The sequence below is a fragment of the Pristiophorus japonicus genome, chromosome 16 (genome assembly GCF_044704955.1).
Source record: "Pristiophorus japonicus isolate sPriJap1 chromosome 16, sPriJap1.hap1, whole genome shotgun sequence".
In the NCBI taxonomy this organism is placed as follows: Eukaryota; Metazoa; Chordata; class Chondrichthyes; family Pristiophoridae; genus Pristiophorus; species Pristiophorus japonicus.
Window position 1 is genome coordinate 111107748 of NC_091992.1, and position 23537 is coordinate 111131284.

Consider the following 23537-nt stretch of genomic DNA (forward strand, 5'->3'; position numbering starts at 1 on the left):
ATTGGGTCCTGGCTGGTCCAAGTCTTAACTTGTTGAGCTGTGACACGGGTTCCTTCACTCTCAAAAGCATCCATAAGTAACAATAGGTCCGCCGGTTGTGGCGTTTCCACCTCTGGTGTGGGCAACGGCAGACGGCTCAAAGCATCGGCACAATTCTCGGTGCCAGGTCTATGACAAATAACATAATCATAAGCGGATAATGTTAGAATCCATCTCTGGATGCGGGATGAAGCATTGGTATTGATACCTTTGTTTTCAGAGAACAGTGAAATGAGTGGCTTGTGATCTGTCTCCAGTTCAAACCGAAGACCAAACAGGTACTGATGCATCTTTTTAACCCCATAGACACAGGCTAGTGCTTCTTTCTCTACCATGCAGTCGCCTCTTTCCGCTTTAGACAAAATTTTTGAAGCATACGCGACTGGTTGAAGTTTAGCCGACTCATTAGCTTGTTGGAGTACGCAACCAATTCCATATGACGAAGCATCACAGGTCAATACTAAACGTTTACATGGGTCATAATATGCCAGCAGCTTGTCAGGGCAAAGCAGATTAGTGGCTTTCTCAAAAGCTCTGTCTTGAGACGTACCCCACACCCAGTTGTCGCCTTTTCTTAGCAGCATGTGCAGTGGTTCTAATAAGATGCTCAATTTAGGTAGGAAGTTACCGAAGTAGTTGAGTAGACCCAGGAATAAAGGCAGCTCCGTCACATTCTGCGGCTTGGGTGCATTCTTGATGGCCTTGGTTTTCATGTCCGTGGGCCTGATGCCGTCAGCAGCAATTTTCCTCCCCAGGAATTCGGCCTCTGGTGCCATGAAGATGCACTTCGAGCATTTCAGTCTGAGTCCCACTTTGTCCAGGTGAGGTAGAACCTCTTCGAGGTTGTTCAGATGTTCCTCGGAGTCACGACCTGTGATCAGGATGTCATCTTGGAACACGACTGTTCTTGGAACAGACTTCAGTAGATTCTCCATGTTCCTCTGAAATATTGCTGCAGCCGAGCGAATTCCAAAAGGGCATCTGTGATAAATAAACAGTCCTTTATGCGTGTTAATGCACATAAGTCTCTTTGACGTCTCGACCAGCTTCTTGTCATGTAGGCCGACGTCAAGTCCAGTTTGGTGAACGACTTCCCCCCGGCTAGCGTTGCAAACAAATCATCAGCCTTCGGTAACGGGTACTGATCCTGTTTCGAAACCCTGTTGATCGTAGCCTTGTAGTCTCCACAGATTCTGACTGTGCCATCACTTTTCAGCACAGGAACAATGGGGCTAGCCCATTCATTAAATTCAACATGTGATATGATCCCTTCATGCTGGAGTCTGTCCAGTTCGATTTTGACTTTCTCCCTCATCATATACGGAACTGCCCGAGCTTTAAGATGGATGGATCTTGCATCCGAGTCCACGTGGATCTGCACCTTGGCTCCCGTGAAGTTGCCGATGTCTAGTTCGAACAGCGAGGGGAACTTGCTCAGTACTTGGGCACATGTATCTTTCTCCGACGACAAAGCCTTGATGTCGTTCCAATCGCATCTGATTTTTTTCAAGCCAGTTCCTGCCGAACAGCGTTGGGCCATTGCCTGGGACAATCCACAGCAGTAACTTATGAACCGCACCGTCATACGACACTTTAATTGTGGCACTGCCAATCACTGTTATGAGTTCTTTGGTGTACGTGAGCAACTTGGCATTGACTGGACTCAGCCTGGACCTCACAGCCTTATCCCACAGCTTGTTGAATGCCCTCTGGCTCATTATCGATTGACTCGCCCCCGTATCCAGTTCCATTGATACCGGCACCCCATTAAATTTCACGTTGATCAATATCAGTTTGCTCTTAGTTAGGAACGAGTACAGTCCATACACTTCCTCCTCGGATTGCGTATCCGGATCCGCGCTAGTCTGACCATCATCCTCCACATGGTGTGTCGCAGCTCGCTTGTTCATCTGTGGACACTTGCGCTGGAGATGCCCCACTCTCAGACAGCCTTTGCAACTATATTGCTTAAATCGGCACTGCTGGTGCCGGTGATTTCCCCTACAACGCCAACATGGAGAATTTTGGATGCATTCTCGCTGGCGGACTTTGGGCAGCCACAGGTTTCGCGTACACAGTCGGGTAGGCCCTGTAATATGCCGCTCTGCCGAATGCCGAATCAATCATATTTACTGTACTTGCCGAGTTTCGATTTTTTACTGATATCTGCTTTAGACTTCTATCCGTCGTCCTGCATGACTGAGCAATCATGATGGCCCTGTTCATGTCCAACGTCTCCACCGCCAGTAGTTTATACAAGATCACCTCGTGGTTGATGCCGGTTACAAAGAAGTCCTGCAGCATGTCTGCCAACACAGCCCTGAACTTACACGGTCCCGCTAGCCGTCTCAGGTTGGCAATGAATTTCGCTGCATTCTGGCCCTCTGAGCGAATGTGCGTGTAAAATCTGTATCTCGAGATGATGATGCCTTCGTCTGGCTTAAGATGGTCCTGTACCAGTGTACACAATTCTTCTCTGTTGGACTCACAGGCAGGAGTAGATTTTTTATCAGACCATAAATTTTTGGACCGCAAACCGTGAGGAACAGCGCCCGGCGCCGATCTGCATCGCCGACCTCCTCCATTTTGTTGGCCACGAAGAACTGGCTCAAACTGCTCACAAAGTCTGCCCAATCTTCTCCTTCCACGAATCGCTCCAACAATCCAATTGTGCTCATTTTTGCATGTAAAGGTTCTTGTTGCCTCGTCACCAAATGTTGTGTATGCAATAACTGTTAGACTGAGTACTGTTTAACTGCAAGAGGTATGACCTTGGCTCTGCTTTATTAAGGCCCAAAGTGACTAATATACAAAATGGCTGGCCTTTAATACTTGGGCGGCACACATGTGCGTACAGCCCAACGGCCTCCAACAGTGACGCCATCTAGTAATTCCAAAAATACATACATGACAGTTCATCAGTGACACGTTCTTCTGCAAAGATGAAAATAGAACTTTTTAAGAGAGGGTCCTTCTGCTTTGGTGGCCACACACACACACACACACACACACAAACACTCACACATTAGTCACATTTACAAATGAAATTGCAGTGCATAAATATTTATAGTAACTGCTTGGCCAAGGTCCTGCCACTTCTTTTTGACCTGTGTGCCACTTCTCGGGATCATGGCCACTGCATTGAACTCCTCTGCAACTTGGTCCCAAAGTTTTGCTAGTAGAGAGGGTTTCAGTTTCTTTTGTCCCATTCTTCCTTTGTTCTCAATCACATCCCATTCCTCTCAATGGTGTCTACCAGTGGCTCAATTTCTTCTGCTTGAAATCTCTTGTCCCTTCCCCCTTCCCCTTCTTCTCCTTGTCCTTCTCCTTCCCCTTCCCTTGGATCCATCTTTTGCAGCTCACATTTAAATGTCCAGATCGAGCTCCGATCCCAATGTGTTCTCACAAGCCGCTGATCCAGACCAGGAAGTTCACTGTGGATGTGCGGACACACTCGTCACATGGAAAAAGTTTGTTCTTTTTTTCGGTGCATGCTCACTGACTTTTCGGCGCACACTTGAAGCTCCACATCTAGATTTAACCGGGTACCGCAGCGCCAAAATTAAATTTTACTTTGGCACAGAAAAATTGTCCGTAAATCCTCCGAGGCGCCAAAAATCGGCAAAGAGGAAATCGAGCCCTTTGTCTGTCAGCTAATTTATGCCTTTACCAGTACAATTTGGGCGAAGACCTCTTACAGTGGACATCAATGATGGTGGAGTATAAATATAATTATAATATGGTAATATTATTCATTTCCTACGACCACCAAAGCAGATTGACTTGAACTCCTGATTCATCTCTGCCCTGGGATAATCCAGGGTGCTTTAGGGAACAATGGTGGCCAAATTGTAACAGTTCCATGTAGAGCTTTCATTGTAACCAGAAAGATGGCTGCTGGCATTCTGTAACCCAAAATATACAGATACATCAAAGTAAATACATCTGGACATCATCTGTTTTACTTCTTTACAGAAGAACAAAGGTCCTTTTAACAGATGCTTTTTTTTTTAACAGAATTCTAATTAGCTGGATGCATTTCTGTAAATAAAATTTGAACCTTAAAAGGCCATTTGGTTATTATTATTTCTGTTAATTGGTACAATCAATGGGGCTTATGATAAATGTATAATGAATAGCTTGTAAATATAACTAATAAAAACCTATGATATCTTAATCTGAACATCTGTACACCAAGTGATAAAATAAACATCTTTCGATCAATGCGAGACAGAGTGAGTTTCGGGAACAGCCAGGCCATAATGGGGGTGTCATGTGGAAATTAGATACTTCTAAGAGCGAAAGAAAATCAGGTTATGAATGAACTCTTGCACCTTCCAGAAGTTGGTTCAAAACAATGGGCCACACTTTCCACTTTTGTGCAGATCGCCCAAAAATAGGCGTTATTTCCAGTGTTGGTGGTAAATATGGGATTTGAGATCATCAGATTGTCACCCATTTTCAAAACCCCAACTTTCCATTTTATAAAATGGGCGTTACCGCGAGTGATCTGAAATGGGCGTTAGCGTTACATTTTTTGATCTTCTGCCGTAAACTGTCTGCGTCCATAGCAACGCCATGGCAACGGTCGTTTCCCGTGTTTCAGGAGGTCAGGGGTCATCAATACATGCGCAGAAGAGGAGAGAGAGAGAGGGAGCAGAGAGGAACTGAAAGTGTGTGTGGGTGTGTTGTGTGGTTGTTTGGCTGTTGTGAGAGGTAGGATGGAGGGAGATTTACCAGTAGCAAAAAGAATTCAGAGCACAAATAATGTTGTGTGCACAGAGATTTTGGCAAAAAAAATTACAATGGAAAGCATGGAAGAGGTGACATAGCACACTGTGGAGACTGGCCAAAGCAGTGAGGTGGAAGAGGAACTATTGGGAGGACAAAAACGAGCTTGGAGATTCTCCGACGAGGCAAATGCCTCCCTCCTACAGGAGGTGGAGTCACGCTGGGGTCAATTGACCCAGGTTGTGCATGGGAAGCCCACCCCAAAGGTCTACCAGAAGATAGCTGAGGTGGTCTCGTCGGCGATGAATGAGATGCGTGAGAGCAACCAATGACGCAAGCGCTGGAACGACCTTGTCAGATCTGCCAGAGTAAGTATTACATTTTTTTTACAGTTACTTATATATTTATATAATTTGAATTGTAAGTGTAATGAGTGATTAAAATCAGATGTGATGTCTTGCACTTATAACGGGAATGTTTTACTCAAAGCCTGCAGTGACGGTGTACGTCGTTAGGTAAATAATAATTTTCGTAATAATCATGATTACATCTGTCGATTATGTATTGTATCAGTCTCTGTGACAGTACCTAGCAATGATCTCACGCAATGATCTCATGCCATGTCATGCTGGTGTTACCTTTCACAGAAGAAGCTTTCAAAGAATAGGGCTGAGCAGAGGCGAAGCATCATCGAGCTCACCGACATTAAGGTGCGGGTGCTGGCACTAGGGGGGAGCCACTCCCGCCCGGCCACGCATGCAGCAACAGACCCTGATGTGATGTCACGTGAGTAAAGTATGCACCACTGCATGATGTAAAGTCAATAGATGCCGCACCCACTCATATCCGACCAATAACATATGATAAATGATTGAGAAAAGTGTTATTTAAATAATGATGGCCTCGTGAGAATCATTTTAATGCAGAATTTGGACAAGATCATGAAATGTGATATCTGGGATGATTTTGATAGCGGTGGTGCTTGGTGTGCATATGCTGTGTGTAGCGTTGGAATCACTTTGTGACCCTAGCACCCACTTTTCCTCTAATAACCTCATTTATGTTTTGTAGCTCAGCCAGCAGCGCGGCCCCATGCAACACCACCGAGTCCAGGAGCTGGGGGTCCGGGGCCGGAGTCGCCGGACGATCGTGCATCTGGTGCTGAGGAGCCCCGATTATCGCCCGTGGAGCTGCAGGGTGCCTTCTCCACGGATGACAGTGCGGACTTCGAAGAGTGTGCATCGCCAAGCTCCATAATGCATTTGACACCGATTACATCTCGTGCTTCTGCCGCCAATGCCTTCCTCCACCGTGGAGGGAGCGGGCCCAAGCACCTTGCCGCAGGGCACCCGAAGTGTCTCCATGGCGGCACCGACCCCGCAGAGGTTGGTTCGATGCAGCAGGTCTGCTCCACGATTGGCAGATCTGAGCGGGGACATGGTACACTTGTCCAGGAGGAGTGTTGAGTTAGGTCAGCAGACCCTACAGACAATGGGGGGCATATCCCAACAGCTGGCCAGCATGCCCGCCACCATGACTGAGTACGTGCCGTGGATGGTGGCGGCCCTGGAGGTGATAGCCAGGAACACTGGTGGCAGACACTGCACCCCAAGGTGCCGCAACCCCATTGCCAACGACACAAGAGCCCGGAGGACGTTCCCACCTCAGGACCATCCTCTCCCATATCTGGTCAACCAACGGTTCTGCCGTCATCCTCCCCAATGAAGCAGCACCTGAGGAGCTCCTCGGTAAGGTGGCTTGGAGTCAGGAGGAGTAGGGTAAGGGGTAGAGGTGGCGAGGAGAAGCGGGGGAAGGAAAGGAAAGTGAGTTGCATAGCCGCAGGAGTTGTATTGGTCACGGTATTTTTATGTTGTGGTTGCTATTTTGTTGGGAGGTTTGGGGGAAGGGGGAAGGTTGGTACCTTGTTTTTTTTGCATTTGTGTTCTTTGATTATGAAGTTTTGTTTGAAATGTGAACACTTTTATGAATGATATAAATGTCATCAATTTGTTGTGGGTTGGGGTATTTTTTACAGTTATAGTTATGGTTTTATATAAATGTTCTTATTAAATGTTTTTTATTTCACATAACCTTGTTGTGAATTGTCTCAGATAGCTGCACCGTTACACACTGGTGATTCCTTAACATGAAAGGGGATAATTCAACATCACTTGAATCAACTTAAACTTTAACTGTCACCAAGGTAATGCACACCATTCACGTATGAGCTGCAGACACAGCAGTCTTGCAGCTTTGTAAATACCACCAATGTTATTTCAAGCAAAGCGTTATTTATGAGCTGCTGACCTTAGAGTCTTGCAGCTATGTAGCCACCACGGGCCTTTTCCTGCGGTCTAGAGGAGGGTGGGGGCATGGTTTCATCGTCAACCTGATTGTCTGCCCCGAGGTCAGCGTCCACCTCCTCGTCCCTCTCTCTCCTGAGGTGGACCGACAGTCCCTTCTTGTTCCCGCCTGATAGCCAAGTGGTGCAGCATGCAGCACACCACCACGAATTGAGCTACCTGCTCAGGGTGGTATTGTAACTCACCTCCTGAGTGGTCCAGGCATCTAAAGCGCTACTTAAGCACTCCAATGGCATTCTCGATGATATTGCGTGTGGTTATGTGGTTCTCGTTGTATCGCTTCTCGCCTTCGGTGTGGGTGTTTCACAGGGGAGTCATCAGCCAGGTGGCGAGGCTGTATCCTTTGTCACCAAGCATCCAGCATTGACCTTGTGGCTGATTGTTAAGCAAGTCAGATACAGCACTCTCATGCATTATAGATGCTGCCCGGAAATTTTGCATTTACTGCCATTAAAATTTGCTGGTGGTCGATAACGAGTTGCACATTCAGGGAGTGCAATCCCTTTCAGTTCTGAAAAAGCTCTGCATCCTGAAAAGGTGCCTGCATAGCGATGTGCATACAGTCTATTGCTCCCTGCACCTTGGGGAAGTTTGCAATTCTGGAGAATCCTAGAGCCCTCTCAGTCTGTGCCTCCCTGGTCATAGGGAAGCAGATAAAGTCCATTCTGCGTGCGTAAAGAGCTTCAGTCACCTGTAGAATGCAGCAATATGTGGCACGCAGAGATATAGCGCAAATGCCGCTAGCTGAGGCCTGAAAGGAACCCAATGCATAGAAGGCAAGTGGCACAGTGACCTTGACCTCAACGGACAGTGCGGTCCTGATGGTGCTGGCAGGCTGCAGATCTCCCCTGATAAGCTGGCATATCGCATTGATAACCTCTTTCCGGAAACACAGTCTCCTAAGGCACGTGTTATCGGACAGATTCAGATAAGACCGCTTCTCCCTGTAAGTGCGTGGGGTGCAAGTTCTCGTCCTCCTCAGCAGTCTGCCACCTCTTTGATTGGGCACATTATGCTGTTGAATATACCTTCTGCCATCTCTAGTCTGCAGCATGGGTGTAGTCATCAAGGCAGGCTGAGAAATTACAGGCCCCATTACAATAACAATCAGTGTTTTAGCTATTGATCACAAACAATAAATTTACCTACTAAAACACCTAAAATGAATTCAAATTGTCCACAGTATGATAAGATGTTTGTTCAGATGTTCAAATCACCTTAAAAGAACTCCACAGTACATCAAAACTCCCCAGAAGTTGAAGTAGCCTTTTATATGAACCGACCTCTGATTTACAAAATGGTGTCCATACCGCTGGGTTTAGTTCAGGTGAGAGCAACTTTTTCTCAGCGTTTCTTTTGGTCAGCGATATTTGAGGCGATATGTGGGCGAGGTGCCGAAAGTAAAGTTCGGCGATATTATGGGCGTTAGTTTCGCCTATTGTGATCTTTATGGCAAAAAAAAGTGGGTGGGCAGTATTATTAATTCTTGGTGTTAACTACATGCCAAAAATAACGCTGGGCGATAAGTGAGCGATACATGTGTGTTAGTTTCCATTTTGTTGCTAAATGGGCGATATCTGGGCATTATACCTCATCTCAGCATTAAAATGGACGTTAAGTGAGCGGTATCGATGCAAAAAAAGTGGAAAGTCTTGGCCAATGGTAATTGCAAAAATATTCTTACGCTGTATTGAACGATGCATTGATACTACATTGTACTCTATTAACGCCGAGAATTAATAATACCGCCCACCCACTTTTTTTTGCCGTAAAGATCACAATGGACGAAACTAACGCCCATAATATCGCCGAGCTTTACTTTCGGCACCTCGCCCACATATCGCCTCAAATATCGCTGACCAAAAAAAACGCTGAGAAAAAGTTGCTCTCACCTGAACTAAACCCAGCGGTATGGACACCATTTTGTAAATCAGAGGTCGGTTCATATAAAAGGCTACTTCAACTTCTGGGGAGTTTTGATGTACTGTGGAGTTCTTTTAAGGTGATTTGAACATCTGAACAAACATCTTATCATACTGTGGACAATTTGAATTCATTTTAGGTGTTTTAGTAGGTAAATTTATTGTTTGTGAACAATAGCTATAATACTGATTATTATTGTAATGGGGCCTGTAATTTCTCAGCCTGTCTTGATGACTGCACACATTGGAACTCAATGTGAATCACTCTTGAGTTTGAAAGAAAGAACAAAGTATTTATAATGCTTTTTAATCCTCAGGATAGCCCAAGTGCTGCACAGCCAATGAAGTACTTTTGAAGTGTAATCATTGTTACATTGTAAGCAAATGCAGCAGCCAAGTTGTGCACAGCAAGCTCCCACACACAACCATGGTTCTGGCTGAGGGACAAAAGTTGGCCAGGACACTCAGAGAACTTCCCTCCTCTTCTTTGAAAAGTGACATTGGATCTTTTATCTCCACCTAAGAGAGCAGGCAAGGGTCTCCATTTAATGTTTCATCCAAGAGGCAATATCTCAGACAATGAAGCACTTCCTCAGTGCTGCACCGAACTGTCAGCTCAGATTATGACTCAAGTCTCTGAATTAATGGGGATATTAACCTTTGCTTTGAGTTTGGACACCCTACTCACAAAGTCACCTCCAAAATGCAATCAAAGCTCATGGGGAATGCTTTGGTGGCGACATTGTGACATCACAACACACGCAAACAAAACAATGCGGTAAATTTTTGTGCATGTTAAAATAATATTTCATCTGTTGGTGGGGCAATCATCAGAGAAATTATTTTGGATGTTAGCAAAGTATGTTCTTGTCACTGCCTTGCCCTTTGGAGCTGAGTGTAGAAGACTATGTTTACATTGTGGTTGGAGATGCACAGTTTAGCTCTGAAGCCATCAAGTAGTGAGTTTAATCAATTTTGTATGTAAATTCTTTGACCTGCCATTAACCATCCCTGACAAGCAAGAGCATCTTTGCAGCAATGCTAAAGATGATGAGTAAATGCTTTCTGAAATGCAATTATTAACATCAAACTGGTAGCTGCACTTCAGATTTCTGCCAAGTAGTTCCCTGCTTATACTGTATGTCAATTCTACTTCCCAGAATAGAGCTAGACGCAGGCACAAAACTCCTCTCCCAGCAGTTAAATGTTAGGCAGTGAACAGGCCAGTGTCACATTGTAAAAGCATTTAAATTAATTGCAACTAGGTTTTTTTAACATTCGTTTTAATACCAACCTGGAGTTACGCTGAAAATGTTGTCGAACTGAACTGATGCAAGACTAAATCTCCCAGTGTGTCCCACAATGCTTCTTGTTGGATTCGGGTCACACCCTTAATCCAGATTTATATAATTTTAGCCTCTTCTTCACTCTCCCGTCTTAGTTCAATTATCTCCTTGTCCTCTGTGGTGTATTCTCTACGGCATCACAAACACACTGCACTTACAAGATGACTCCAACTCCTTTTTATTATTGTAAACAGTAATGGCTGCATTACAATAGTAGTCCACTATTACACCTTCTAACCTGAAAAGTGCCCTTCTCTTGACTATCCATGTGCCACATCAGAGGAGATTCACGACTATTACAAATAATATCAAACAACAGGGACTGAATTCAAGGTTTTAATCTCATCTGAGGGCACATCCAATAATTACAAACGGCTCTTTCGTATTTTATGATGCTAACTGCATTCCTGAATTAGATTACTGCCGCTATCACTCATTAGTACTTAATATTCTAAGGGCTAGACTTTTGGCACATCATATAAGAGCTGAGATTCAGACTATTGCCCATATTTGCTGAAAAGTGGAAACTAGTGCCCGATTATAGCCCATTTATCGGCGGCACAACTTTCGGCACTGCTGAATGAGCTGCATCGCCCGGCCTACTTTAAAAAAAAAATTCGACGTCATCCTCGTGCAAGGCCGAGAATATGCTTATAATGGAAACTAGCGCCCGATTATGGCCCAGATTTTTGCCGAGCGCTACTTTCGGCATTTTGCCCACAATTTGTCCAGAGCTGGCCCAAAAATACGCTAAAGAAAAGCTGCATTAACTCGGCATTACTCAGCACTACGGGGACAATCTGTAGTAAAAGGCTGTCAGGAGAATCAATTTATCAGCTTTTTTGACTCTTGCCAATCATCTAATCACATTTGAATTTGTTGAGGACAAATTTAGGGCAGTTATAGCGATTTATAGTGATGGGGCCTGTAATTTCTCAACCAATATTGATCACTAATCACATGCTGCAAAATAAAGATGGGAGACTACAATGAGAAAAGTTACATACAAGTACATTGCTGTAATGTCAGGGTTAATAAATCATGGACTTTCCCCCCCTCTGACCACAGTACAAGTAGAAGCAGAACGAGGGTATGTCATCCCACGAGGAAGGAAATGGAGTTCACCTCAGTTGGCTGATAGATTTTATTTTATAAAGCAACAGGGGCGAGAATAAAAGAAAGGTTCTATAATGTTATTGATGGGGACCAGGTTCCCTGTTATCTCTGTCAACCCCCGTGGGAAAAGTTCTTTGCCTGAAAAAAAAACGCGCATGCACAGAGTGGCTGTTGTTATGAACGCCAGCCTTGCATGGCTGAATACATCACTATGTCCCATTTCACATTACTAAGGCTGTCGCCCAAATTAAAAAGGTGAAACTAGCGGTTTTTAAAATGGGAGATATTCCAATGATCCTGAAAAATTAAAAAAGCACTATCGCCGGAAATATCGCCCATTTTTGGGTGATAGCGACCATAGTGGAAAGTCCAGCCCTAAATGTAATCCCATTTGTGTTCACCATGAGAGAAACTATACTAAATCCATTTAACGCAGATTTCAGTCTCCGTACTGAAAATCGGAACCATGCATTCCAAATGATTCATTTCCTGCACCTGAAGAAGGCTGTCTCACATTAATTGTGTTGATAATCACGAATATACAGTGTGTATTCATCAGTAGGTTTCCTCCTTCTGATACAAGCTTCTGTCCTTCACTAACCCGTCATTGGTGCAACACATTCAATCTCTTCAGAACCTTGGTGATATTTTTTTAGATGTTTAATTATGACAAATGGGAGGCAAATCCTCCTCCTCTCAAAAGTGATGATTCAGATCAAATTCGGCGTGACAAACATTGTGGGGGCAAAATTGCGTAGCGTCCCGTTTGAGGGGGTAACAGACGCAAGGCGGGGTTTCTTGTACCAGGCCCGGAGGTCCCACCCCGCGACTTATATTCGGGTTACTGTCTCTAGGAGCAAGTGGAGTGCAAAATATCGCTCTGCATTTGCTCTGTTGGGTGCGAGCGGGGCGGCAGGGATCCATGGGGGCAGCTTCATTAAAGGGGAGGGCCAAGCTGCCGACACTGCGGGCGAGAAACGGGTCCATCCCTGGACTACCAGGGAGCGGTGTGCCGTGGCAGCAGTCTGGCATACAAGCAGAGTGCCGGGCTGAAAGATCGCGGAAGGCACCCCGTGGTCCAAAATGAAGAAGGCTGCGACTGGTAAGTTGGCCATTTTTTTTTCCAATTCCCGGCCTCCCCTTTAAATTGCACCCTGCGAGCGGCCTCCAGCCCGGTACGTGCCCCCTGAAGCTGTTGCTGGCAACGCCCGGCGCAGCCTTGGGGGTGCTACCGATTTTTCGCTCCCGGGCGAAAACGGGTCGATGCGCTCGGTAGTGGCGTCGTCATCGCTGGCACAGCGCAGCGGGGCGCTACCGGTTACCGCCACCGCTAAACTCCCGCGGAATTCCACGGGAGACGTTAGCGGCGCCACACCCGGGCGAAAAGTCGTTTGCACCCTGTTATGGGAAGTGCAAATGCCACAATTTTCTCCCCCTGTGACTTTATGACATTAAAAATACAATAAGCCATCTTTTTGTTTAGTCTGAATGCAGTGCCCTTGTCAGTACAGGAAAACCAGGTTCTGCGGTCAAATCTTGGAGTGAGTTAACATGGCCAGTGCCACTATACCTGCTTCCTGTCTGCACAGTACTGTCTCACTCTCCCTTTAATCGTGGGACCGGCATACAATGTTGCTCCGCACTACCAAGTTCGTACTGTCAGCCTGTGTGTAAATACCAAGCTGTGGCCACTCACTTCCCTGAAAGGAGATGGGGAAATGGAGCTCTGCAAACTGTCGTCACTCATCTATAAGACAGAAGATGAGAGGTTAATTTATCTTTAAATCTATTATTCAACAGGAAATCCATTTTCTCGCAGAGCTTTCCCAACTTGCATGTCCGAAATGCTTCTATTTAATTCTTCCACTGATATACGGCTATTTAAACGGTCAATCTGTTCATCTGCCAATTTGAGTAGAATAAGGTTATCCTGTTGATAGAAATGAGGTAGATATTTTGTTTTTATGGGGAGAAAAAAATCCAATAATTAGTGGGTCAGGACAATATTTAAAAATGCAACAATATTTTGATAATTAATATTGGTCACTCTACATGGCCTGGGTACATTATGCTGTGGAGGTCACCTCAGCACCAATATCAATCTTTGTTCTATAATATAATTAACATGAATTGCAGGGACCAAATTGGAATCAATGTAAACCAACCTGAGGGGTTGGTATCATGCCTGTTCCAATTTGAGTTGGTGCCAGTATAGCCAATAAATGGCTTACCCCCCCCCTCAATTAACTTGATTAGTCCAGCCAAACAGATAATTTATGAAATATTTGTTTGGCATTCAAAATAAAGATATGATGAATGAAGTCAAGAACTGAATGGTAAACAAATGATCCCACTGCCATTTCCTATAATGTGCTACATTGTAATGATGTAAGGCAAAGTCACTGTAAGAGCAAAACTTTAGATTTAGACAAGCGCTCTGCACTAGTAAGGCAGAATAATGGAGCTGAATTTGTGGCCCCTACGGACGCGTACGAACTGCTCATGCACCCATGGAGTCGCCTAAGTTGCAGGTTTTGGCATGCACTGAGCATGTGCTAAAACCCAGAACTTGCCACCTGTCAAGAATTCTTTTGACAGTTCATATGAATCCCCGGGAAAAGGGCCTCCGTGGGTGGAGAATTGGGGCTATTTGCCCAACTTCTGCCCAGAAATTCTTACGCCTGGTAGCTTAAGAGTTTTAAAAAACAGAAAAATAATTTTTTAAAATCTTTTTTCATTGAAAACCCTATGCAATAAGGTAAGTTTATTTTTAGCCCCATTAAAACAAGTACATTTATTTTTCAAAAAATTAAATTTTTGTTTAAAATATTTAGTTAAATGCCATTTTTAATATGTAATGTTTTAAAATTTTATTTGATGTGTAGAGGTATTTTTTTATGTGATCCCCATTCATACTTATGGGAGTTCTGTACATACAGAATCCCCATTGGCATGAATGGGGATTCCATTCTTTGATTGGTTGGGCCAGTCCACATGATCCCAAGGGCGTTTGCAAACCGCCTGCGCCCCGGGATACATGGGCCTCTATGCATGTTTACGCCTACAGACCCAGGAGCGCAAGTGTATAAAACCTCTGGGACCATCAGGTAAGTTTGTAGATTTTTTGCAGGTCGGGAAGCCTCCGACCGCAAATTCAGCCCCAGAGAATTTTACTCTGTAGATTTGTGATGAGATTTATAAAGAGTCTGGGTTATGACCCAGGCCTCATTACAATCATGCCAGTAAACAATAATCTGTTTGGAGAAATCATAGCCTTCACCCCACTTTTAGAATAGTTTTTGAGACATTCTTAGGGCTCAATTTTCCCTAGTGATTTGCACCGTTATTTTGGCGCACGCGGCTTTTTTTGGCCAAAATTTAAAAATCCAAGTTTCCCCAAAGATTGTGCGCCAGCATAACTCAGTTAGTTACAATCTTTTTAGATTTTTTTTGTGTAACCTGATGTCTGCGCCAGATTTTCACAATTATGCAAGTTTGGCCAAATTACAATTCTCCTAGGACGGTGAACGTGACCACTCCCAAGAAACCTTCTGGGCACTTAAGAAAAACCAGTGCACATCAAAAATTGGCGCAGAAAGATGCCATTGTTTTTAGGTGAAGTTTTGGAGGGCGTCAAGAACACACAAATATGCATCATCAAGCTTAAATTTTTCCAACTGAAAATGCAGAAAATTAAAGTTTCATGCAATTCTTTAAGTTGGATTTTTTTGAAAGTGCCACCACCGAATGTCTCCAAACTGTGCTCCAGGGTTGGAGCATCGGCTGGCAGAATCGGGCCCTCGCCCGGACACAGGGACTCGGAGCTCAGCTTGAAAAGAAGCCCGGGGGGTTGTGGAAGCTGAAGTGAAGGGATGAGAACCCTTATACTATGCCACTATGAATCAAAAGAAGCCCAGGGGACTGGGGGGTGGTGGGGGAGAGGTGGAAGCCAAACTAAAGGCATGAGAAGCCTTACACTATTCAGCAAGCACCATCAAATGAATCCTGGGGTGAGTGGGGTGGGGGGGGGGGTGGGGTGCGGGTGGCGGGGGGGTGTTCCCGATCTAAGCAAGCCCATTGCACATACTCAGACCTGGGTGTGGTCCATACTAGGGAGCTGACCTTGCGGAGAGAGACAACAAAGAAGCTTGTCGTGCCTGCCGTTTTGAGTTTTTTGCAAAGGTACTATTTAATGATGGGGGCAACACTAACAATGCCATACCTCATGCAAGCCTTCTGCATGATGGTGCCGTGGCGGAGACAATTGATTCAACGTCATCGCGTGAGGAACTTAGAGCATGTAGGATCATGGGCAGGAAGGCTTACCCACATCGGGTATTTCGAGACAGGCATTCATACCTGCACCTGAGTGAAGCAGACTGTGTCAAAAGGCTGCGTTTCCACAAAGAAGTTATAACCGAGATCTGTGAGTTAATAAAAGCAGACCTGCACCCTAGAACCGTCAGGAGGACTGCTTTGTCAGTTAAAGTAAAGGTTACAGCTGAACTTTCATTTTATGCATCTGGATCATTCCAGGCCACAACTGGGGACGTGTGCGCCATCTCTCAACATGCAACACATATCTGCAATCGGCAGGTGACTGCTGCACTATATGCCCGGAGGAATGACTACATAAAGTTCCCCATGACCGCCCAGGCAATGTGTGACAGGGCTGTGGGCTTCTCCAGGATTGCTAGCTTCCCAAAGGTACAGGACTGCATTGATTTTATCCACATCGCCTTGCGAGCACCTTTGGAGGATTCCGAGATGTACAGGAACAGAAAAGGTTTCCACTCTGTTAATGTGCAGCTCCTCTGTGACGACATGTCAATTGATGCACAATTCCCTGGGAGCACCATCCTATGCGAGAGCACTACATCTGCCATGTTTCTACAGCAGCTGGTTGCTGGGAAACAAAGGTTACGGCCTCGCCCCCTGGCTCATGACGTCCCTATGCGTAATCAGGATGGAAACTGACCGGGAATACAACGTGTCGCACATTGCGACACGCAGCACCATAGAGAGGACCATTGGCATCTTAAAACAGCGTTTCCGATGCCTGGACCATTCTGGAGGCTGCTTGCAATACTCCTGTGAGATTGTAGATCAGTTCACTGTTGTGTGCTGCATGCTGCATAACTTAGCCATTATGAGGCAGCAGCAGCTGGTAGTAGAAGACCCACCTGAGGTGAAAGTGGCTGATGAGGATGAGGAAGATGCAGATGAGGAGGAGGAGGAGGACGACGAGGATGCCATGCAACTACCTGAACCCGGAGCACGACGGTGGAGGAGGGCGGGCCGTTGTGCCTCTTTAACGATTGCTCGAGCCTTGCACCAGCAGCTCATCCATGAACACTTTGCTGCCTGAAGGCTCAGCGGCAACTATTCCAAATGGACCATGTTTACTGTTTGGACCTATTCCGTAATTTTGTGTTGTGTTAATGGAACAAATAATGGAAATTATTCTTCTTTACTTCAAAAAGTTGTGTTAATAATGGACCAAATAATGGAAACAATTCAGTTATAATTTAAAATATATTTTATTCAAAAGTTTAACAAACATTTGTTTGTACTTAACTTAACTTTAATAAAAATATTCTTGTATTAAACTTTAAAGTTTTCAGTTAAGATCACTTACAAACTTTTAAACTTGTAAATTTACATAAATTACAAAAAACATTTAATTTGAGAACAATAATAAGAACAACAACAACAGCAGCAAAGAAAAGCAGCACCCATCTCAGCTCCACCTTATTCTAAGACCGCCCGCTGTGCTTGGTCTTGTTGACTCCACTCCTGCCCACAGGCAGTGGTGCAGCGTTTCTTGGGTTGGTACCAAGCTTATTCTTTTGAACATTTCGGGTAATGCACACTTCTTGATGGGGGGGGTGGGGGGGGTGGTGGGGGTGGTGGGGGCAGGGGGTTTGCGGCGGTGTGGGGGGAGCAGCCAGTAATGTGGAAGACCTGGTTTGGGCCTCTTCAGAGGCTGGTCTGGGGATTGGAGTGGGAGTGGTAGTTGGTTCTATCAATGGGCGCGGGGTCTGGCCATGTTCCCTTATTGCAGCAGCTAACTCCGACATTCCCTCCCTCATATGCCCTGACAGTGTCGCAACTACCTGCAACATTCCCTCCCTCATGTGCACCGACATTGTATCTGCTGCCTGAGACAGTCCCTCCCTCATGTTCCTGGACAGCTTTCCCATTTCTTCTGAGAGTGTTGTTACTTCTCCCCACAGTCCCGCGACCTCATCACCCACCCCACTGATGTTGTCCAGGAGTGATCGCGTAAGGTCAATGCTCTCCCCACTCATTGCCATCATCTGAACCCCATCTCATAGAACCTACACCTCAGGAGAGTGCTGTCGAGCTCTCCTTCCCCCTCCTCACTCTGGGTTTGGCTCATTGTATCCCACTAGGACCCGCAGCCTCGGACGGTGGAGCCCTGGGTGTGCCTCGCTGCATCCCACTAGGACCCGCAGCCTCGGACGGTGGAGCCCTGGGTGTGCCTCGTTGCATCCCACTAGGACCCGCAGCCTCAGACGGTCGGCCCTGGGTGTGCCTCGCTGCATCCCACTAGGACCCGCAGCCTCAGACGGTGGAGTCCTGGGTGTGCCTCGCTGCATCCCACTAGGACCCGCAGCCTCGGACGGTGGAGCCCTGGGTGTGCCTCGTTGCATCCCACTAGGACCCGCAGCCTCAGACGGTCGGCCCTGGGTGTGCCTCGCTGCATCCCACTAGGACCCGCAGCCTCGGACGGTGGAGCCCTGGGGTGTGCCTCAATGGGTGGCACCTGCACCTCCTCTAAAGTGAGTATAACAGTGGGGGCTTCATCCATCCCCTCCCCCACTCACTCAGCTCCATGCTCTTGGTCTGGAAGGTGGGATTGGATGATATTCTCCTCCAGGCTTGTCCGCTTCTGAATCTTTTTCTGCATCATCAGGGTTGGCCTCCAGTTCTGCAAAATATAACAGAACAGACAAATGGTTAGCAGCATAGGAGGGGGCAGGGTGGGTGGCATGAGTAGGCTCACACAGCGCAGGCATCAAGCTGATTTGAAGGACCATGATGAATGATAGCACATTGCATCAACTGAAGCGTCGCTGATGGAGACATCCCCATGAACCGAAGCATGGCTAGCCCGCACAGTACTTAACATTTAGCAAAACCAGACTGTGAAATTTGCAGGACTTACCCTCTCCCTCGAATGTGGGCCCAGCTTATGCAGTGGTGGTTGCTTTTCTCCAGGCAGGACCCATCAAAGCAGCGACCCTGTCTTCCAAGGGTGTCAGTGGCTGCAGATTTGCCAGGCCTCCTCCTGTTCGAGTTCTTTCCCTTTTGTTGTGTGCCACCTTCCTCAGCAAAGATGAAAATATAACATTCTTGAGAGCGTGTCTTTCTGCTGGGTGGGACATATACAGATGGTCACATTTATAATTGCAATTCCATTGAATAAATGAAAATATTACTTACACCAACTGCTTGACCAAGGTCCTGCCACTTCTTTTTGCACTGGCCTCCAGACCTCGGGGTGGTCACCATTGCACAGAAATCTTCTGCAAGTTAGTTTCAGCATTTCTTCATTTCTTTTGGTGAAACTTTTATGTGACCTCTATCGGTGTACAGTAACCAGTGCCTCCACTTCATCCTGTAAGAAATTCTTGGTCCTTGAGCCGCGTTGCATCTTGTATTGCAGCTCCGATTTTTCCACTGAGAATTAAAGTTCTCACACACAACTGGCTCTTTAAAAATGGCCGAATGCAGACCGGGAGCTGTACTGGGCATGCGTACCCATAGCAATCACGTCAAAAATGTCCTTTTTTTCCCGTGCATGCGCAGAAGGGGGCGGTGGGGGGGAGGGGGGGGTGGTGGGGGTGGGGCTTTGTTTTTTCGGCACAGACATTAGGCTCCACCCCCTGAAGCTACAGGACAGGCTGCGCGGCGCTAATTTCAAAAAATAGGACGGGGAAACTTGGTACTTATTTTTTTGGAGTAGTTGGGGCCAGAAAAAAACGGGCGTAACTGGCAATGCGCCAAAAAAACACCACTGGGGAAAATTGAGCCCATAGGCTTTTATATAGTTAGATGTCACTTACGGAGAACATTAAAGGACAAAAAAGTGCAATGACAATAACAATGTCCTAAATAATTGAATCCTGGAGGTAAAATGTATCAAGAATAATGTTGCATAGAAATGAATAGAAAGCTCTCAATGCAGACTTTTCTCTTATCTGATTAAGTTATCTGAAATTGAGCAAATTGAACAGGCTCTTGCATTAACTTCTTAGCAAACTTATATCTAATGTAATATTTTAAACAAAGGAATGACTGTTAGTGTGAAGGGAAAGACCTCAGAGGCACATCACATCCTGTCCCAGTGTATCACTGAATAATTGGCACAAGCCTCATACCATCGATGTAACTTAAACCAGCAACAATTCACACTTCATTATATCGGACTTCGACCTAAATTACTGATGGATCTTCAGCAAAAAGCCAGAGGTTTGCTCACATGTCTTAACTGCAACTTTGTATCAGATACTTGTATAGATAGTAAATAAATGGATTCAGTTTTCTCCTTAAGCCACTGGCAATGTGTTTAATGCAACCAGCAACTGTTTCCACCCATTTCCCAGAAAATTACAAGAAGACTGGAAGTTATCCAATAACTATTTTGTATTTATAAATACTTTAGTTGGGATAGAATCCACATGGCATTGTTGAATTCATGCTGGGCTTGAGTTGAGAGAGTTTCACTGGTGTTAAGACTAGGTTTCCCTTGTTGGCATTTGGATAACAGTTATCAGCGACTGAGTTAAAAGATGGGGGCAAATATTTTTTCTTCAGGCGCCCAATGCAGAGTTTCACATGATGGGAGCACAAAATCAGGAATTCAAGCATATGGGCCATGATTTTGCAATTGTTTATTTCCCATGGTCATTGCACTGAGCGTTCTGGATAATGCTATAAATCAGAATGATATGATTTATAAACTCCATCTCAATTGAAACCTTTGTAAACTTGAGCTCATCCAAAACTCGGCTGTCCTAACTCGCACCCAGTCCCGTTCGCCCATCACCCTTGTGCTCGCTGACCTACATTGGCTTCCAGTTAAGCAACACCTCGATTTAAAAATTCTCCTCCTTGTTTTCAACTCCCTCCATGGCCTCGCCTCTCTCTATCTCTGTAATCTCCTGCAGCCCCACAACCCCCCACGAGATATTTGAGTTCCTCAACTTTCTGCCCTCTTGAGTATCCCTGATTATAATCGCTCAGCCATTGGTGGCTGTGCCTTCAGCTGCCAAGGCCCTAAGCTCTGGAATTCCCTCCCTAAACTTCTCCAGCTCTCTATCTCTCTTTCCTCCTTTAAGATGCTCCTTAAAATCTAGCACTTTGACCAAACTTTTTGGTCATCTGCCCTAAATTCTTCTTATGTGGATCTGTGTCAAAGTTTTGCTTTATAACACTCCTGTGAAGTGCCTTGAGACATTTTACTGTGTTAAAGATGCTATATAAATACAAGTGGCTCAGTCGCTGCTCCTCCAGCTGCTTTCACCTCCACAGTTTGGGCAGCTGGCCGTAAGGACTCCGGGGTCGCTGCTGAGGCCAGCTCCGAGCTAGCCGAAAGGACTACGAAGGACGCCACCGGATCGGGAGAGGGAGGACAGAGCTCATACCTGTTCCAAATCCTCAGAATCTGGAGAGGGAGCGAATTCCAGGTGCAGTGGAGAGGTCCAGGAGGTTCTTGGTGCTGCAGAGGGGTAAGAGTTTGAGGAGAGAGATGGTGTGGGATCGTCAACACCTTCACTGATGTATACGAAAGCATGATCCTTACACTAAACATCTATAAGACAAAGGTCCTCCACCAACCTGACCCTGCCACACAGCACTGCCCCCCCGGTCATCAAAAACCACGACGAGACCTTGGACAACATGGACCACTTTCCATATCTCGGGAGCCTACTAGCAGCAAGGGCAGACATCGACAACGAGGTCCAACACCACCTCCAGTGCACCAATGCACTCTTCGATTGTGTGTTCGAGGATCAGGCCCTCAAATCTGGCACCGTATATGGTCTACAGGGCTGTAGTAATACCCGCCCTCCTGTATGGCTCAGAAATGTGGACCATATACAGTAGGCACCTCAAATCGCTGGAGAAATACCACCAACAATGTCTGCGCAAGACCCTGCAAATCCCCTGGGAGGATTGACGCACCAACATCAGTGTTCTCGATCAGGCCAACATTCCCAGCATCGAAGCACTGACCACACTCAACCAGCTCTGTTGGGCGGACCACATTGTCCGCATGCCCGACACAAGACTCCCAAAGCAAGCGCTCTACTCGGAACTCCTAAATGGCAAGCGAGCCCCAGGTGGGCAGAGGAAACGTTTCAAGGACACCCTCGAAGCATCGTTGATAAAGTGCAACATCCCTACCGACACCTGGGAATCCCTGGCCAGAGACCGCCCTAAGTGGAGGAAGAGCATCCGGGAGAGCGCTGGGCAACTCGAATCTCATCGCCGAGAACATGCAGAAAACAAGCGCAGGCAGCGGAAGGAGCGTGTAGTAAACCAGACTCCCCACCTGCCCTTTCCTTCAACCACTGTCTGTCCCACCTGTGATTGAGACGGTAATTTCCGTATTAAACTGTTGAGTCACCCGAGAACTCACTTTTAGAATGGAAGCAAGTCTTCCTCAATTCCGAGGGACTGCCGATGATGATGATGGTTGCTATTTTAGGTTTAACTAAGATGCCAGTTTACTAAATATGTACTTGTGCATGAAACACAAAAGGATAGTATGCAGGTACAGCAAATGATCAGGAAGGCCAATGGTATCTTGGCCTTTATTGCAAAGGAAATGGAGTATAAAAGCAAGGAAATCTTGCTACAGCTATGTAACGCAGTGGTGAGGCCACACCTGGAATACTGCGTGCAGTTTTGGTTTCCATATTTATGAAAGGATATACTTGCTTTGGAGGCAGTTCAGAGAAGGTTCACTAGGTTGATTTCAGGGATGAGGGGGTTGACTTATGAGGAAAGGTTGAATAGGTTGGGCCTCTACTCATTGGAATTCAGAAGAATGAGAGGTCATCTTATCGAAACGTATAAGATTATGCGGAGGCTTGACAAGGTGGATGCAGAGAGGATGTTTTCACTGATGAGGGAGACTAGAACTAGAGGGCACGATCTTAGAATAAGGGGCCGCCCATTTAAAACTGAGATGAGGAGAATTTATTCTATCAGAGGGTTGTAAATCTGTGGAATTTGCTGCCTCAGAGAGCTGTGGAAGTTGGGACATTGAATAAATTTAAGACAGGGGAGAGGGCAGGGAGGTGGAGCTGAGTCCATGATCAGATCAGCCATGATCTTATTGAATGGCGGAACAGGCTCAAGGGGCCATATGGCCTACTCCTGTTCCTATTTCTTATGTTCTTATGAACAGGGCAGCTGGTCCCCGCTATAAAGATGTTTTTATAAAATCAAGAGAAAGGTGAAGAGTTCAGATAAATAGTTCACACTGTAACTGGAAACCAGGGCAATGTCTCCAAATATAAATAGAAACAGATACAATAAAAACTGGCTACAAAAATTATTATAAAATATACCATAAATACTGAGCGACAACAAGGAGCCAGAGACACGGCATCGAAATTTGAAGATAAATAAAGGGCCAGCCAAGAGGCAGGAACCACAAAATCCTGAAAGAATATGCTGAACTAAATGTATTGTCTGTAATAGTTGAATGTTGAGGCCACTCAATGGTTGGAATAATTTGTTTTAGTACAAATTTAAAAAAAGCTTTCCATAAGTTATGCACCTGTCCTGCTCCTCTGGAACTTTAATGGTACTGCAACTTGACATCTGCGTAGTTTGACATTTAGAAATTGAGACAATGGAGGAATTGTATGGAGGCAAATTGCATTCCCCCTCTGTACACAGGGAAAGAAAGAAGAAAATAAAACAGCTCGGTAATCAACCTTGGATACACATTTTAAACACAGCTGACCGAAGATGAC